The sequence below is a fragment of the Panthera onca genome, chromosome D3, assembly GCF_046562875.1.
Source record: "Panthera onca isolate mPanOnc1 chromosome D3, mPanOnc1 haplotype 2, whole genome shotgun sequence".
Lineage (NCBI taxonomy): Eukaryota > Metazoa > Chordata > Mammalia > Carnivora > Felidae > Panthera > Panthera onca.
The window spans coordinates 63,672,932-63,691,379 of record NC_138350.1 but is presented as its reverse complement, the minus strand read 5'-3'; the positions used below and the strand labels follow the sequence as shown (position 1 = coordinate 63,691,379).

Here is an 18,448-nt window from a genome sequence, read left to right as displayed (position 1 = left end):
GATGCTCTTTATATGTTGTGGATTCTCATATTTTGCCATATGAATATTTGTAAATAAATTTTCCTTGTGTGTAGTTTTAATTTTAAAATCAGGTATGCTATTTTGCTGTACTTAAGAATTATATTTTAATGTAATAAAATATGAAATTTTGCTTATATTCTATAACATTTTCCATCTTATTTTCAAAAATCCCTTTCTATCTGAGGTTATAAAGTTATTCTATATATTTTCTCCTTTAAGAAATTTTATTGTTGTATTTAAATATTAAATCCATCTGGAATTTATTCTTGTACATGGTATGAGGTAAGGATCATAGTTGTGTTTTTGGTTAATCTATTTTATCAGGAATAGTCTATTATTTTCCTTCCTGATTTGGAAAAGTATTTTAGTCTTATTTACAAAATCCATAATTTCTGGGTCTATTCTTATGCCCTTTGTTCCACTGCTTGATTTTGCTTCCTATTGTCAATAACAAGTAATTTATGCAGCTTTACTGTAAGTCTTGATAGCTTAGAAAGTCTTCTCTTTTTGTTACCCTGAATTGGAAAGAGTCTGTGATCTTCCATATTATATTTAGAATTAGCTGCTTTCCTCCATAAGCTATCTACACATTCAATGCAATCCCCACCAAAATTGCACCAGCATTCTTCTCGAAACTAGAACAAGCAATCCTAAAATTCATATGGAACCACAAAAGGCCCCGAATAGCCAAAGTAATTTTGAAGAAGACCAAAGCAGGAGGCATCACAATCCCAGACTTTAGCCTCTACTACAAAGCTGTAATCATCAAGACAGCATGGTATTGGCACAAAAACAGACACATAGACCAATGGAATAGAATAGAAACCCCAGAACTAGACCCACAAACGTATGGCCAACTCATCTTTGACAAAGCAGGAAAGAACATCCAATGGAAAAAAAGGCAGTCTCTTTAACAAATGGTGCTGGGAGAACTGGACAGCAACATGCAGAAGGTTGAAACTAGACAACTTTCTCACACCATTCACAAAAATAAACTCAAAATGGATAAAGGACCTGAATGTGAGACAGGAAACCATCAAAACCTTAGAGGAGAAAGCAGGAGAAGACCTCTCTGGCCTCAGCCGTAGCAATCTCTTACTTGACACATCCCCAAAGGCAAGGGAATTAAAAGCAAAAGTGAATTACTGGGACCTTATGAAGATAAAAAGCTTCTGCACAGCAAAGGAAACAATCAACAAAACTAAAAGGCAACCAACGGAATGGGAAAAGATATTTGCAAATGACATATCGGACAAAGGGCTAGTATCCAAAATCTATAAAGAGCTCACCAAACTCCACACCCGAAAAACAAATAACCCAGTGAAGAAATGGGCAGAAAACATGAATAGACACTTCTCTAAAGAAGACATCCGGATGGCCAACAGGCACATGAAAAGATGCTCAACGTCACTCCTCATCAGGGAAATACAAATCAAAACCACACTCAGATATCACCTCACGCCAGTTAGAGTGGCCAAAATGAACAAATCAGGAGACTATAGATGCTGGCGAGGATGTGGAGAAACGGGAACCCTCTTGCACTGTTGGTGGGAATGCAAATTGGTGCAGCCGCTCTGGAAAGCAGTGTGGAGGTTCCTCAGAAAATTAAAAATAGACCTACCCTATGACCCAGCAATAGCACTGCTAGGAATTTATCCAAGGGATACAGGAGTACTGATGCATAGGGGCACTTGTACCCCAATGTTTATAGCAGCACTCTCAACAATAGCCAAATTATGGAAAGAGCCTAAATGTCCATCAACTGATGAATGGATAAAGAAGTTGTGGTTTATATACACAATGGAATACTACGTGGCAATGAGAAAGAATGAAATATGGCCTTTTGTAGCAACGTGGATGGAACTGGAGAGTGTGATGCTAAGTGAAATAAGCTATACAGAGAAAGACAGATACCATATGGTTTCACTCTTATGTGGATCCTGAGAAACTTAACAGAAACCCATGGGGGAGGGGAAGGAAAAAAAAAGAAAAGAGGTTAGAGTGGGAGAGAGCCAAAGCATAAGAGACTGTTAAAAACTGAGAACAAACTGAGGGTTGATGGGGGGTGGGAGGGAGGGTAGGGTGGGTGATGGGTATTGAGGAGGGCACCTTTTGGGATGAGCACTGGGTGTTGTATGGAAACCAATTTGACAATAAATTTCATATATTGAAAAAAAAAGAAAAAAATTTTCTTTCACAATTATTTTTGATATGTATCAAATTTATAGATTAATTTAGTAAAAATGGATATTTTTAGGAAATTAGGTCTATTTTTGAACATAGTAAAGCTCTTCATTCATTCAGGTATTCTTTTATCCAAGGAAAATAAATACTTTCTTTATATGTCAAATGTTATGGAACTTTTTGCAATAATCTTACTTTAAAATAAAGAGGTTCATTTCTGTCACTTAAAATCAACATGCATTTTTATGTATGTCCTAATGTATAAGAAAGATGTATGAAAATATTTAATCCATAGTATAAAAAAATATGAGGAATCATGAGTTTTATGAAAGAATTTCATTCTGTAAAAATCCCTTTTTTTTTCTTCCAAGGTATTGTGGCTAAGAGAGAAAAATGACCTAGTCAAAGAATAAAAATACAGTAATTCTATTTCTGCATAATTTGTGTTTATAAATTAATATGCAATTCAGCCCAGGTACTAGTATTTCACAGAAAAATCTTATTGAATTTGGGGAAACAATCACAAAATAGTATATCAAGATTTTCCAGGAGCGCAGCAGGCAACTCATTCTTGGTGATTGTGTAAGTGCAAACAGCTCGTTTGGGTTTATTTGTCTCTCTGTTGTAATAATTGGCCACATCTACATGAATAAATGGACTTCTCTAGAAAGGTATTTGTGAAAAGAAGGAATTTTGCATGGGAACATGACCTTTAAGAGCAATAGCTCTATTTGACTTTATATAACTAACATTTGCAATAAATCAGGAATAGCATGACACATGAGTATGTTACAATGAAAACAACTGAAAGATCAATAAAAATGTGAAGTAAACATACAGTACATGGGAAATTATGAAAGCAAGCTCTTAAATGAGTAGTTGGATAGAATATTACTTCTAGAAATGGTCTATAAGAGTGAGTATTCCAATCTTTCTCATTTTATGTAAATAAAATGAGACCCTAAGAAGATGAATATCTGAATAAAGATAACAACTAGGCTTTCCAGTTACCTTTTTTTTTTCAGTTTTTTAATTGTGGAAAGTATCATCCTCAACGGTCTTTCTTTTTCACTGAAAAGTATGGTAATTGGTAAACACATGCTTGACAAAACTAACCATGGAGGTTGAGTGAGTTTTGCACATGGTAGAATGGAATTGGGAACTACTCTATCATAGGTCTATTTCAGGAGGAACAAATGAATATAGTAGAAAAACTAAGGATCTATATGTGGAGTTCTATAGTTTCAGAGAATTAGGAGCAGTAGATGTTGTTTGGATTCTTAGTGAGTTAGAAATATTCCAGAAAGGTAGAATGTAGCTAGACTGTGGGGGTTCTAGTGGGGAAAGTAATTTAAATTCCAAGAATGTGAACGAAAACAAAGAAGAATTTATAAAACAATAAAAACAATTCTTATAGAGTTGAATCTTCTTATCCTTGGTCTGAGATAGCTCATTGTCCTACTTCTATAAGCCCCATTGTTTATGGGTACAAAGGATTTCAGTTCTAATCAGCTAAGAAACTATTGAGCACCTACATTGTATGTTCACTCCACTCAGAAATTTGGCTTTTCCAAAAATTCCCAAACTCTTTTATCTGTTCTCAAGGACATTACATATGATGGAGAAGGTAGATGTAAAAAAAAAAATCTATGATATAGTACTTAGCTGACGTGGACCCATCTTCTGGAAAACATTCACAGTCATCACACAATAAATGAATAGAAATTTTTTTAAAAATTTGTATTTCAGGAATGAAGCATACAAAATTACTTGGATTTTTAATTTTTTTAAATGTTTATTTATTTTTGAGAGACAGAGACAGAGAGACAGAGCCCGAGCTGGGGAGGGGCAGAGAGAGACAGAGATCCAGAATCTGAAGCAGGCACCAGGCTCTGAGCTGTCAGCGCAGAGCCTGAGGTGGGACTCAAACTCACCAACCACAAGATTATGACTTGAGCCAAAGTTGGACACTTAACCAACTGGATCACCCAGGAGCCCCTTGGATATTTTGATTATGATCACTGTCACTGCTATTTGAAAAAGACTATATAGGGGCGCCTGGGTGGCGCAGTCGGTTAAGCGTCCGACTTCGGCCAGGTCACGATCTTGCGGTCCATGAGTTCGAGCCCCGCGTCAGGCTCTGGGCTGATGGCTCGGGGCCTGGAGCCTGTTTCCGATTCTGTGTCTCCCTCTCTCTCTGCCCCTCCCCTGTTCATGCTCTGTCTCTCTCTGTCCCAAAATAAAAAACGTTGAAAAAAAAATTTAAAAAAGAAAAAGACTATATAGTGACTTGCAGTGATCTTTTTTCACCCCCACTGATGAAATTACACATAAAATTTCCCCCATCTTTTCTGTAGCAGTTGTGTAACTCTTACAATTGAACAGTATTTAATTTTTTTTCTTCTCTTCAGGGCATCAAGAATCAACATTGTTAATGTGTTTGATATTACTGACTTCGGAAATGAATGCTTGGATATTAATCTCATTTTTATTAAAAAGATAAAGTAATACATGCTTATTGTTATTTAAGGAAGATTTTCATAGAGATATGGATTACAGTAAAATGAAAGTATAATTTGCCATTCTTTTTCTATTCTTTTATCTCCAACCCAAATCAACTTATTTGTATCTTAACAACGTAAAATCTAGACGCATTAAAAACCTAAATGTAAAATTTTTAAAAATGTTTTATTTATTTATTTTGAGAGGGGGGGAGTGCACAAACAGGAGAAGGGGCAGGGAGAGAGGGACAGAAAGAATCCCAAGCAGGATCTGTGATGTCAACACAGACCCGGATGTAGGGTTTGATCCCACAAACCATGAGACCATGACCCGAGCCAAAATCAAGAGCTGGACACTCAACCAACTGAGCCACCCAAGGACCCCAAAAATGTAAGTGTAAAAAAAAACCTTCAAAATTTTATAAAATACATAAAATAACATAATTTATTACCAAATATCTTCAGAACGATCACATTCAAGATGATTACTTAAATATGTCTAATCATATAGAAATATTTTGATGTATTTGACTGCATTTAAATGAAGACAGAATGACATTACCAATGTGATATACTACAGAGGAAAGTACATATTTATACATAGTACAAAGTGTTAGTACAGACTCTACACAGAAGTTCTGGAATTCAGTAGTAAACAATAGCATGGTATAAGTAGGCAAAGATTATGGATAGACAAGCCTTAAGATATAGATAGTTATTGCCAATATATATACAAAAAATGCTAATTTTCACTTACACCAAGTGAAATTCTTACTAACTAAAATAACTCACTAACAAATGAGATTCATAAATTGTGTAATTCATCAGGCAAAACAATTAAAAATCTGACTATACAAATTCTTGGCAATGACTTAGAGTAAGGGAACTTTTATGTATTCCTTTTGGGAGTTTGAATAGGACCAATCTATTTAGCAACATTTAATAATGATTCAACAATGCCCTTCCATTGTACACAGCAACTACATAGTCTCCATACATGAGATCCTTGCTCATACGATGATCTGAAAAGAGCTACTAGGAACTGTCTTAATGACTTCCAGGGGAAGTGTCTGCAAGATCAGATGAGAAAAATCAACTTTACATTTAGAATAGAAGAGAGCATTCAAATCACTTCCTATCAGTATATGAAGACTTTGTGGTCACTCTAGATACACTATACAAAAATATCTGCACATATACCCCAAAAAACAAATACAAAATGTTTATCCTAGCAATGTTTGTAAGAGTAAAATGGAACAAACAAAAACAATAAAATCCTTAATGTCCATTGATATATGAATGGGTAGGTGTGATTGAATTCCTATGTAGATTTAAAATTAATGATCCCTTTATACCATATCAACCTATAAAAATTAGTAAACATGTTTCACAAAAAAACAGTTATAAAGTATATGTGCAGCACCACTTTATAGAAAAAAATTAAACAGAGACATCAGTATTACATATTTAAGGGTATATTATACATATACACACACACACATATATATATACATGCATTTATATGTGTACTATAAATATATATAAACATACATACATACATGTAGGCATTCAAAACATAGAACAGATAGTCTATTACTTCTAAGTAGAATCATTGTAAGACAGTGGTTTTTCTCTGAGAAAGCAGAGGGTTTTGTCATATGTTTATTTTTTCCTAAAAAATGTATCTGAAACAAATATAGAAAATGTTAATATTTGTTGGGGCATAAGTGTTGTTACATTTTTTTCTCTCTACTTTTGAAGTGTCATAATTTAAGAAACAGCAACAAAAGTCAAATGTGAAAAATATTACTAAGTGTTATGGAAGCACAGAGGAAAGCACTAAATTTTGGTGAAGAGAAAACAGGGTATTTACAGAGTGGATGATACTCACTTTGGACCTTGAATGATGCACAGAATTTGAGCAGACAGATAACAGGAAGTCCATTCTAAGCAGAAGCAATATTTAATTTGGGGTAGAGAAAAATATTTAGAATGATATTTAAAGAGTGCCGAGGATACATTAGAATCAGTCAGGAAAATACTGCTTGAGAGAAATTTAACGGAATTTAGGAATATGAAGGCAGTAGGAGGAAGGAATTGGGTCAAAGTGACATGTATATGAAGTGTAAAACAGAATGGAGGCTGAGGACAATACATTGGATTTGAACTGATGAGAAAAGAGAGTCTTGGTGTAGTTTGATTTGAATTAAAAGTGCAATGGAGAGAGAAGTGGCAGCAGTCACTTCTGTGGGTATGCTTCTTGGAGAAGAAAAAAATATATAGAAAAGTAATAGTTCAGCTGGCTAGATGAAAGTTTATCATCGCTGTTGTGTTTTTCATTTTTAAGCATATGAGATACTTGGGGTATATTTTTAGTCTGAGGGGAAATAATCAGAAGAAGCAATTATGAGGCCAGATCCTGGAGGACCTGGAGGAGATGGGCAAGGTTATTATCCATAGCTGGGGTGAAGGGTAAACAGGAATTAAAAATAGGAAAGAAAGACTGGTGGTGATATAGTGATGGTCAGAGGGAAAGAAGAGAATTGAAAAGCTTGTGGTAGAGGACCTAGAATTTAGGAAAAAAAAAAAAAAGAGCAGAGGCAGGATTACCAGCTTGGAGAATTAGAAATAGTTTGGCAAGTGTGCTAAAGGGAATGAAAGTAGACATTGAGTGTGGACATGAAGGCTCTATGACACATGAGACTTCATTCCATCCTCTGCTGAAGCTCCTCTCTGGTTTGTGATCACCCACGTTGCATTGTATTGTGACTAACTGTACACCCACTTTCCTTTCAGAATGTTCACCTACATGTGCCAGGAACATAGTATGCACTTTATAAATGTTTCTCAAATGGATACACAAAACATTGCATTAGTTCATAAGTTATGTTCAAATTCTGTCTCTGATGCATACTCTGGCACTGGGGACAAGCTCTATGAATTCCAGTAAAAACTATGTGGGAAAATTAGGAGAAATATATAAGAACCTGAGCAGATGTACTAATGGCAGTCTCTTTTCTAAGAGGGAGGCAGTATAGCATTGTATTTCAGAGTATAAGCCTGTCACCACCTAACAACGGAGTGATGCTGGACAAGTTGCCTTTCCTCTTTATAAGGGAAAGTAGGCTTGTCATGAGGACAGTTAGTCTCTCAGAATCAGTACTCATAAAATCTTAGCAATTTTACTTATTTAATATAATTTTATTCCCTAAGCTCTGTCCATCAAATGCAGGGTGCAATCATTGAGGGCTTCCTATGGTCATAGTACAGCTTGAGGTATACCTTTGTTATATAAAGGTAGTATTATGTTTTATCACTGGGTTGCTAGTTGGAAATCTTTCTATATTTTGGAACTAAACTTATGTGTATATTCAGCTAGTTACATGGATTAGAACTAAATCCCCCTCACCCTCTCAATAAGATTTATCATGCTGTTTTTTAAAGAGCTTATATGATGTACAGGATATGATTTGAGAAAGTTTAAGTGCAAATTTAGGCTAAAGAGTTAGACATTAAAGGTAAAGAACAGTGGTTAACTAAAAATACCTTTGAGAATTAAATTGAATATTTACTAGATGGATGTTCCAGATTTAGCAAAATTAAATTTTAAAACTGTGCCTATAACAAATCTATGACAGAGAATGGACAGGCTTAAACAGAAAACAGAAGGGTGGAGTAAAGGTGAAGCATGGCAGAGGCACTCAATTTATATCCCCAATTATGTATGTTCCATTCTAGGAGATCTTAGAGCAAATAACTTTGATCCTCTGTGACTTTTGTTTATTACTGAATTAACAAGAAGCTACTGATGTGGTCTGTAACTATTATATGATTTCACTTGCAAAAATATTTCTATGCTATAAAAAAGCATGGTGCTCTTTTACTCAAGAGAACTAACTCCAATACATAATCTTAAATTTTCTTTGCCCTCCATCCCCAAGAAGGAATTCTCCTCCTAAGTAGAATAATAAACATGAGTGTTGGCTTATTCAGATACCTAAGTCAAAAAGAACAATATTTTGTAATTATGTGATAAAAATGATTTAGAAGCAATTTCAAAAGAGATCAGAGTATGAAATAAGAGAATGAAAAGTTCCAATGATTTATCTGCCTACAGGAGATATAGGTGAAAATATTTTTTATGTTCAGTTCTCTCTCATGCAAAGGGAAAAATTAGTTCTTGAGGACAATGGGATGAAATTTTAACAGAGAGAGAACAATACTTGGAGCACATGTGTGGAACAGGACCATTCCTGAGATGATCCTCCCTGGAAGTCAGTCATAGGGGACAATATGGAAATCAGCAGGGAGGCAGGACTCCTTCACAGCTCAGGCATCAATCTCCTTGTCCTCTTTCCTAACCTGCACAAATTTCCAGTGAGTGAAATCAAGGCCCTGACCGTGTCTTATTTGGAAAGTGGGTCAAGTCATACCTGACACACTTACTTAAGATTGTAGGATAAGATAAGATTGCAGAAGATAAGTAATCCTTGGAAAAGTATAAAACATTAATGAACTGTATATGTGAGGATTTATTTAGGTGGTCAGATTGTAGCAGTGATGATAACAAAGCTAATGATAGTGTTTACACAGCAGTAAACAGGCAGATGTACAATGAAACATTCACTGTTCAATCAACCGGATGAAGGAACTGCATAATGCCAAACAGCTGGGTATTTGGAAACATCCAGACATTTGATAGGACAGTTTCTCATTTTTTAAAAATGGATTTCTCTTCAGAGCCTGAACATATTCCATACAAGGAAACTGGTTTGTCTCAACACCTTCTTTCCCTTTCTTCCCCCTTTTTAAAACCATAATGGGATTACCTTGTTCTTTATCTGTAATATCTATATTGAAGGAACTATTTACTGCTTAAAAAAACCCAGACACTTCAAAGAGTCACAATTTGTAATTCTTCAGAATACTTAGTAAAATCACATGTCATAGGTTCTTGGCACAATTATTAAAGGTGTTTCAAAATGGTCTAATGATGAAATAGACATTCAGCTTCAAAGACACTGTTAGAAGGACAATTCATTTGGCTATGTAGTTTGTTAAAAAACAAACAAACAAACAAACACCAAACAGATTAACTATGAGTTTTGTCACCTCAACTCAAATATGTTTTGTATTTTCATGGAGGAATAATATTGATCATTATCATTTTTAATCAACCCTCTGCCCCCTATATACCCACAGAATTGACTTTATTGCAACTATGCTCCATACTTGTCTATGGATTGAATGGTGAACTGAATCTCTTTTTAAAATGTATTAGAAGGAAGCATGTGCTGGAACATCTACCATCTGTAGAAAAAAAAAATAAAAGAGAACCATTTTAATTCCAGAGCATGTGGTTACTGGAACTGAAGGTCCTTAATTGCATCTTTTGAAAAGGCAAGGGCATCTCTATTTATTAGGCATTTAAATTCAATGCACTGCAATGTCTCTTCTCTTTGCACTTGCCTCAGTAATTGGGTGTTGACTCTGTGCCTCCAGGCTAATTCAATGCTTATGTGGTTAAGATATAGACTGGCTGCTCCTGTGTGAATACTTTCTGGCTTTAGCCCATTACCCATCCTTTTCCTAGATTTCAATAATAAATAGAGTCCTTCATTCACTGAAAGAATGTCCTTGGACTTGTTTATGCTCCATGATGCTCATACACTGCACTGTTTCCTTGGCCTTGGACTTTGCAGCTTGCAGTTGTCCAGCAGCCTGATTTTCCTTTACAGGAAGCTATGTGTTGTAGTTTTGTAGAGCAGAGATCCCTTTCTACCTAATTCTAGTCTCTACACATGCCCTTGCAACTGTACATACTTATCTAAAAACATTACTTTAACAAGATACTTCCTGTTCAGAAAGAATCTGTGGGTCTTATTTTGATGGAACATCATAATATAAATCTTCGGCTCGGTTCTCAATGATTTCTGTAAGTAAAATTTGGCATCCAGCACTTCTTTATGTTTGAAAGTACTGTCACAGGCTTCAATCCAATATAGGGACTTCTTACTTTCTTTGGAATATATCAGAAATGTATATGTATATGTGTATATATATACATATATATGTACATATGTATACATATATATATATAACATTTTCATGAAAATATTTGTGTCATTTTTTTCTATTAGTTTATTTTAAATTGAGGTATAGTACATAAAAGTGAGGTGTACTGGTTTCAACCGTATAATTCAATGCATTTTGATAAATGCTTACACCTATATAATTCACCCTGCTATCACGATACCAAACATTTATACCCCCTCCAAAAGCTCATTTATTCCCCTCCCAGTATGTTCACCAATCACTGCTCAACATTCTATCACCATAAATTAGCTTTGCCTGTTTTAAGCTTCATACAAATGGGTTATTAGAGAATGTACCCTTTTGTGTTCAGCTTGCTTTCACTCAGCATATTTTTCCATGGTGCTTCATTTATCAACAGGCTATTTTTATTGCTCAGTATTATTCCCTTGTATGAATATACTACAATTTATTTATCTATCCCCCTATTGATTTCAGTTTGGGCCATTATAAGTAAAGCTGCTGTGAATATCCATCAGTAAATGTTTGTACAAACATACATTTTCAAATCTTGTAGGTGAATACATGAGAATGGAATCTCTGGATTATACGGCAGGTGTAACTTCTTAAGAAACAGCAAACTCTTTACCAATGTGGTTTTGCCACTGATAGAATACCAACTTTACCACTGGTAGTGTGCCAATTTCTCCATATCTTCACTAATTTAGGTTTGTGCTGCTTTGTAATTTTGGCTATTCTGATGGATGTGTAATGGTAACTCATTGTGATTTTAATTTACATTTTCCAGAAAACTAATAATATTGAACACACTCATACGCACTTAATGACATTCATATTTTCCTCCTTTCCTTTCACATGGGTAAAGTGTTCCCTTTTTTATTCCTTAGAATGTTATATGCTAAAGGAATTTTTGATGCCCTTTATCAGACTGAGGTATTTCCCTGGTTTGTAAGGATTTTCCTCATGAATGTGTGTTGAGTTTTGTCAATTGCTTTTTCTAGATCTGTTGAGAAACTAGTATACTTTTTCCTTTTTTTTTTATTAATGCAGTGAATTACATTAATTGATTTTTCAATTAATAAATTGAAATAAATCTTGCTGAATAAACCTTGTATTTCTGGGGTACACAACACTGGTCATAAAATATTCTTTTTATATATCACTGAATTTAATTTGCTAATGCTGTTTTGAGGATTTTTATGTCAATATTCATGACACATATTGGTTTGTAATATTCTTTTGTTGCACTATCTTTGCCAGGTTTTGGTATCAGAGTTATAATCACCTCATAAAATGAGTCGGGGAGGGCTTTCTCCTCCTGTATTTTCTGAAAGAGTTTGTTAAAGACTTTTATTACTTCTTTCATAAATGTTTGATAGAATTTGCTACTCTTGTGTCTGTCACCTGATATTCTTCCTGGCTTTCTACCAGTCTATCTTTACTTTGTAATGACCACTATTCTACCTCTCCTGGTTGTCCTATGGTTTCCATCCACCTCAAAAGTGTTTTCTTCTATTAAACTTTCCCTACTGCTATGAGCTGAGAACAATCTTTCATATCTAAACTTTCATATCCCTTTATCCCATTGATTTGGTGCTTATCCTTTTTTGCCTTTGCATTTCAATGATTAACCCTCATGCTTTATATTCCTTACAAGAGATTAAACTTCTTGAATGTATCTTAAAATTGTTTTGAATCAGAGCACACAATACAAAATTTTGTATCTAGTTAGTAATTCATTTTTTATTTCGTTAAAACTAATGGAAGGTGGTCTTTTGCTTCTAACCAATTTAAAGTATTGCAATAGGAATAGTGTTTACCTTATCACCTGAAACAAGTGCACTTCCTCTACCCTAAGGGCAAAATATATGAAACAATAACTTTTAGGACACTGTACATCAGTGATGAAGGGCAGGGATCCCTGTGAACTGAAAAATAAAATGATAGTTCCAGCTGACTGCCCTAAAGAGTTTCTAAGCCACAGCTCTAAAAGGTGGAACTGAAGCCAAGGCTGTGAATCTCTTAGTTGAGAAGACAGATCTGAGAGAGTCCAGGGAGACAGAGGTGGCTGATGCTCATAGCACACCAGACAAAAGAGAAATTCAGAGGGAGAGAATTCTGGAGGTCTATAGAGGATTCTCCTCACCTATTCAGCGGACAGCTGCCTAGTGAATTGCGTGAGGAAACTAACCAAGACCAGGGAGGTAAGAGTGGCTGGTGTTGACACAGGTAGAAGAATAATATTTGTTTCTGTAAGTCATCCTGGAAACCTTCATGCTTCACAAGGCATTGGGTAGAAAACCCAGAAGGGTCTTGCTTCAGTAGTGGGAAATAATTAGCCCAAGACTAAATGCTGCTTTGGTCTCACCTAACAAATTATTTTTCAATTATACTATAGTAAAGCTATTAAAAAAAAAAACTAATAGGAGGAAGGATTTTTTTTTTCTTTTGTTTTGTTTTGCTATCATTCAGTTGAAAATATTGTGGAAAATTTTCTCTGTAATGTTATTTTTGACCTAGTGATATTTAGGAGTGTTTTGGGGGTTTTTCCCAAAATGTTTTGTTTTCAGGTATCCCTTTCTTACTAATTTAATATTTAATTCTACTTTGTCAGAACTATTCTGTATATATTAATTCTTTGGATTTTATGAAAATGATCCTATTATCTGAACTAAGGTATAATCTTCTGTCACTGTTTGTCATGTCAGGATTCTAAACTCTATGCTGTCTCCTACTTTTTAAGCCCTCACCAGAAGGCTACCCTACCCAGAATCAGCTTTTAGTCCTAGCTGAGTTCTGAGATCAATTTTCAAATTGAGTTATTCTTTCCCTTTAGCTATGCCTGGCTAAGTGTGGAATGACACAAGTACTTTTTATGTTTCAGCCTTCACTCCATAGAGCAACAAACAATAGACATTAAAATGGAATATTTGGGAGTTTACTTAGCTTCTGTGTGACTGGAATGACATAGGATGTCCAAGTTGAATTCAAGACCATGCACAGTTCCTCTATTACTTCAAATCCATCAAATAAGTGAATTCCTTTGTGGAAACTTCAGCTATTAGAGGAAAATCATGTCACTGAATATCTCTTCTCTTCTTCCTTTCCTTCTCCATAGTTTTTCATGATGTATTTTATTATGCAAATTTTTATGTGCCAGGCCACAGAATAAACAATGGTTAGCAAAATCTTTGTTAAGATGAGTAAAAAAAGGTATGCCATTAATAATAACTGTTTTTGTTTTCATTAAATTCTGTTAAGTTCATTTAGTTCGTAAGCAACTATTGGAGACAAAAAGACCATATGTTTCTATTTCCACATATACATATCTTTACATATTTAAGAAGTTCCCCTATACTTCTTCCCATACTTAATTTTTCAATAATTAACAATGTCAGAAAGAACCTGCTTCCTGACAGAACACAAATCTTCAAATAATTGAAAATGCACTTACCTTTTCTTACAAATGGATGGCCCAAGCTCCATCTATTATTTCTTCTAGGAATTAGAATTAACTTCAATCCTATCTTTACAGCTAGAAAAGTTTGCACTAAGTTATAGTTAATCACAATCATCATGCCATAGGAAGATGGTAGGAAAAAATACATTATACCCACATACATATATATTAGATAAATTATTAGCTAGGTTTATCTGCATATCAAGATACATCTATATCTATATCTGTCTATATCATTTATATATTATATATATTATACTATATGTATATATCTAAAGCTCTTTCCACATATATAGATGGAGATATATGTCTATAGATAATACATATCTAGATGGAGAGTTGGATAGATAGATGATAGATAGATAGATAGATAAAAGAGAGCAAGAAAGAAAACAAGTAGGTTCTAGAGTTCTCATTTCTGCAGCTGGCCACAAAGCTGGGTTGGTATATTTAACATTTTCTCCACTGCTCATTCAACATTCCTCTTGTCCTCAACTAAGACCTAGTTTTTGGGAGTCTTTTACTAGTGGGGCAATCCATATCACAAATTCTGAAGATTCACAATGTGATTAAGATCATAATATACTTTATATTTTAACCTGAGAAACTTTTGACTATGAGAGTGATATTAGTAATTATGTTAGTAATAAGATGTATAAATGAAGACAGTCTCAGGCAAACCAGGACATTTGGCTGCCCTATGTATATGTGAGTTTCTTTTCTTTTTAAAGGTTTCAGAAATATTTTTTATTTATTTAATTTTTTAATATAAAACTTATTGTCAAATTGGTTTCCATACAACACCCAGTGTATATGTGAGTTTTTATATTGCTTCACAACACAGCAGTAGGAGGAGGAACTTCAGAATATGCCATGTGTTCCATAAACACTTCTTATCTCCCTTATATACTAGTATATCAATTTCTCCATTAACGTCAAGATTAAGTACCTGATATGTCAACTATAATTCAACAATAAAACTTAAAAAAAAGAGTAAGTATCCTAACAGACATAGGGGGAAGGGAAGAATTGCCCCTTCTATGTCTGATGGCTCACTACAATCATGAGGAGCCAAAAATGCTATGTGGCAATTCAAATCTACAATTAAAATGAAGTATTGTATCATCTTCTAAAGAAAGATTCCTTCTTGGGTATGAAGACTACTACACCTGAAGTTTCTAAAGTCAAATTATTAGTAAGCAAGCATCCTCTGAATGGTTCATTATATGTTGTACTGAAAAGCACATATCACATTTCCATCATATGTTTCTCAGTCACTCTACTTTGATTATGGGAAAAAAGCATTGTATGTCAGAAAACATCTCTTAACTGGCTTTATAACTAATTTCTCAAAAAGGCAGACCATATATATCAGTCCAACTTTTTCTTAGTGATGGTAAAGCCAGTGAATTGCTTCAGAATAGGCTCATTACTAGACTTTTTTTTTTCTTTTTTGTTGCAAAATAAATTTCTTGAATTAGAAGCAGTGTAGTCTAGGATATTACAGTGGTGAATAAGACATTCAGATAGAATGATAGTATTGCTGGTAGATGCGTCTTAGGAAGTCAGTGCAAATCCATATGCTATGTAAGTGCAGCCCAAATGAGAACAAATCATTTCCCAATCCATAATGGATGGTTTCCAATGTAACTGTTCTTGCAGCAGATGACTAGCTAGTCTTCTTGGATATACTGATAGATTGGGCATTCAGGGCATTCAGTAGTAGTATCCAGATTGGCCTTGTTGGGATCATCCATATTTTTTAACCCATGAATTATTTTATTTTCACTTTGATCTCTTTTTCAGGAGCCAAATGAACCAGCACAGAGGTGGCTGAGTGTGAAACAATAAGATAAAAAGATAGAAAGATGGATGGATGAATAGATAGATAGATAGATAGATGATCCCCATTTCCTGAAACAAGCCTCCTAAAACACTTGTAAATAGCAATGCTAGGAGAACCTTTGGTGGTAACATTTAGTCTTTGACCAGTTCCCAGCACAGAGCTCCTAAAACTCTTATAATTTCCTAAGCGATTAGAGCACTAGGAGTATCTTTTGTTCTAATATTTTATCTTTGACCCTGGTTCCTGAAACAGAGATCCTAAATCTCTTGGAATTGCCTGGATATCCTTTGTTCTAATGAGATGACCCTGAGTGAGTTTCTGGATGGCTTCTGGATATAGGCTTGTCATCAGAAAGATCAAGCCATGATCAAGTTTGGAATTTTCAGCCCTATCTTCCATTCTCCAGAGAGGAGAGAGGGGCTGGAAGTGGAATTAATAATTGATCATGCCACCTGAGAAAGTTTCCATAAAAATCCCAAAATTGCAGGTTGGTGGAAACATTCATATACTGGGAGAATGATGTACTCTAATTCCACAGGGAAAGAGGCTCCTGTACTTCCAGATCTGGCCATACATATTTCTTCATCTGGTTATTAATGTTATCATATCCTTTATCATATGATAAACTGGCAAATAGAAGTAAGTGTTTTCCTGAGTTCTGTGAGCTGTTCTAGCAAATAATTGAGTCCAAGAGGGAGGTCATGGGAATGTCCAATTTGTAGCCAATTTGTAGACAGAAACTGGATAACCCAGGGGCTTACTACTTGCAATTGGCTTCTAAGGTGTGGGGCAGTCTCATGGGACTAATTCCTTAATCTGTGGGGTTTGCGCTAATTCCTTTTATGTTGGAATTAAACTGAATTATAGGACAGCCAGCTGAGGTCACAGAGAATTTCTTGATGTGGAGCAAGAAATATTCCACACATCTTGTGTCAGAAGTATTGTGAGTGTGGTAGTAATGTGAGAAACCAGTGAACATTTCATAAAAAATACATCATTTATGTTGTCATATAATGGGTTTATTATTGTTACTCTCAATAAATTATTTAATAAGTATTTTAACTTTTCCTCAATTTTAGTTTCTAACATAGCAAGTATCAAAACATACAATCCATAGACACATAGATTAGTAGAACAGACTAGAATAGTAGAACAGAATAGAAAACTCAGAAATGAACCCACAAATATATGGTCAATAAATCTTTGACAAAGCAGGAAAAAATATCCAATCAGAAAAAGACAGTCTCTTCAACAAATGGTGTTGGGAAAACCAGACAGTAACATGCAAAAGAATGAAATTGGACCACTTTCTAACACCATACATAAAAATAAATTAAAAATAGATTAAAGACCTACATGTGAGACCTGAAACCATATAAATCCTAGAGGATAACATAGCCAGTAACTTCTTTGACATTGTCTGTATAGCAACTTCTTTCTAGATATGTCTCCTGAGGCAAGAGAAACAAAAGCAAAAATAAACTATTGGGATTACATCAAAATAAAAAGCTTCTGCACAGTGAGGGAAATAACAAAACTAAAATGGCAACCCATGGGTGTCCAATAATGTCTGGGGGATCCTGGAAAGTAGCATGATAAAAAAGAAGTGGGAGAATCTGGGCATTGCTCTAGAGATGGAGGAGATGGAGGAGAAGGTGTCACAGTGTAGTAGACACCTGGAGGCTGTAAACTCTAGGCTCTGAGGCAGAGATAAGCCCAAACGGCCAAGAAGTCTCTAGAGAAGGAGAAAAACAGCCTGATGAACAAAGCCTCCAACTATGAGAAGAAACTAAAGTTGCTTCAGCAGGAGAACTGGTAGAACATGTTGCTCTTTGGCCATCTTCATCCTCCTGACCCTCATCTGTACCTATTAGGCAATGTGAACCTGAGATTTCTCCATAGTCAGCACAGGGTTCCCCTTGGCTCCCTGGTCACAATGAAACAAGTCCTTTAAACTTCAAGACAACAAAGGTACAGGAGCATTTCTCTGCAATGGAAACACTGCAGCAGGGCTTCCTGTTGGCCCAGCCCCTCTTGCCCCCTGGTCTTGCTGTGGGGCTTGGGTCTCCAGAAGGACTTTGTACTGGTTCCTCTCTCAGTCCAAAGGAAAAGTAATAAACAACAGCCATGCTCAGGGCATCTGGGTGGCTCAGTTGGTTGAGCATCCTACTCTTGATTTCTGCTCAGGTAATGATCTCATGGTTCATGGTTTCAAGCCCCATGTCGGGCTCTGCACTGATAACACAGAACCTGCTTGGGATTCTCTCTCTCCCTTTTTCTCGGCCCCTCCCCCACTCATGCTCTATCTCTCTCTCTCTCTCAAAATAAATAATTAAGCATTAAGAACAGCCAGGTTGCTTCTGTCTGCAAAACTTAAAAAAG

At 35.2% G+C, this 18,448-nt stretch overlaps 1 pseudogene; it reads left to right on the top strand.

Annotated features, from left to right (window-relative positions):
* The first annotated feature begins 17,658 nt into the window (after nucleotides 1-17,658).
* LOC132665004 (coiled-coil domain-containing protein 167 pseudogene) lies at nucleotides 17,659-17,940 on the top strand (annotated as a pseudogene).
* The last annotated feature ends 508 nt before the right edge of the window (nucleotides 17,941-18,448 follow it).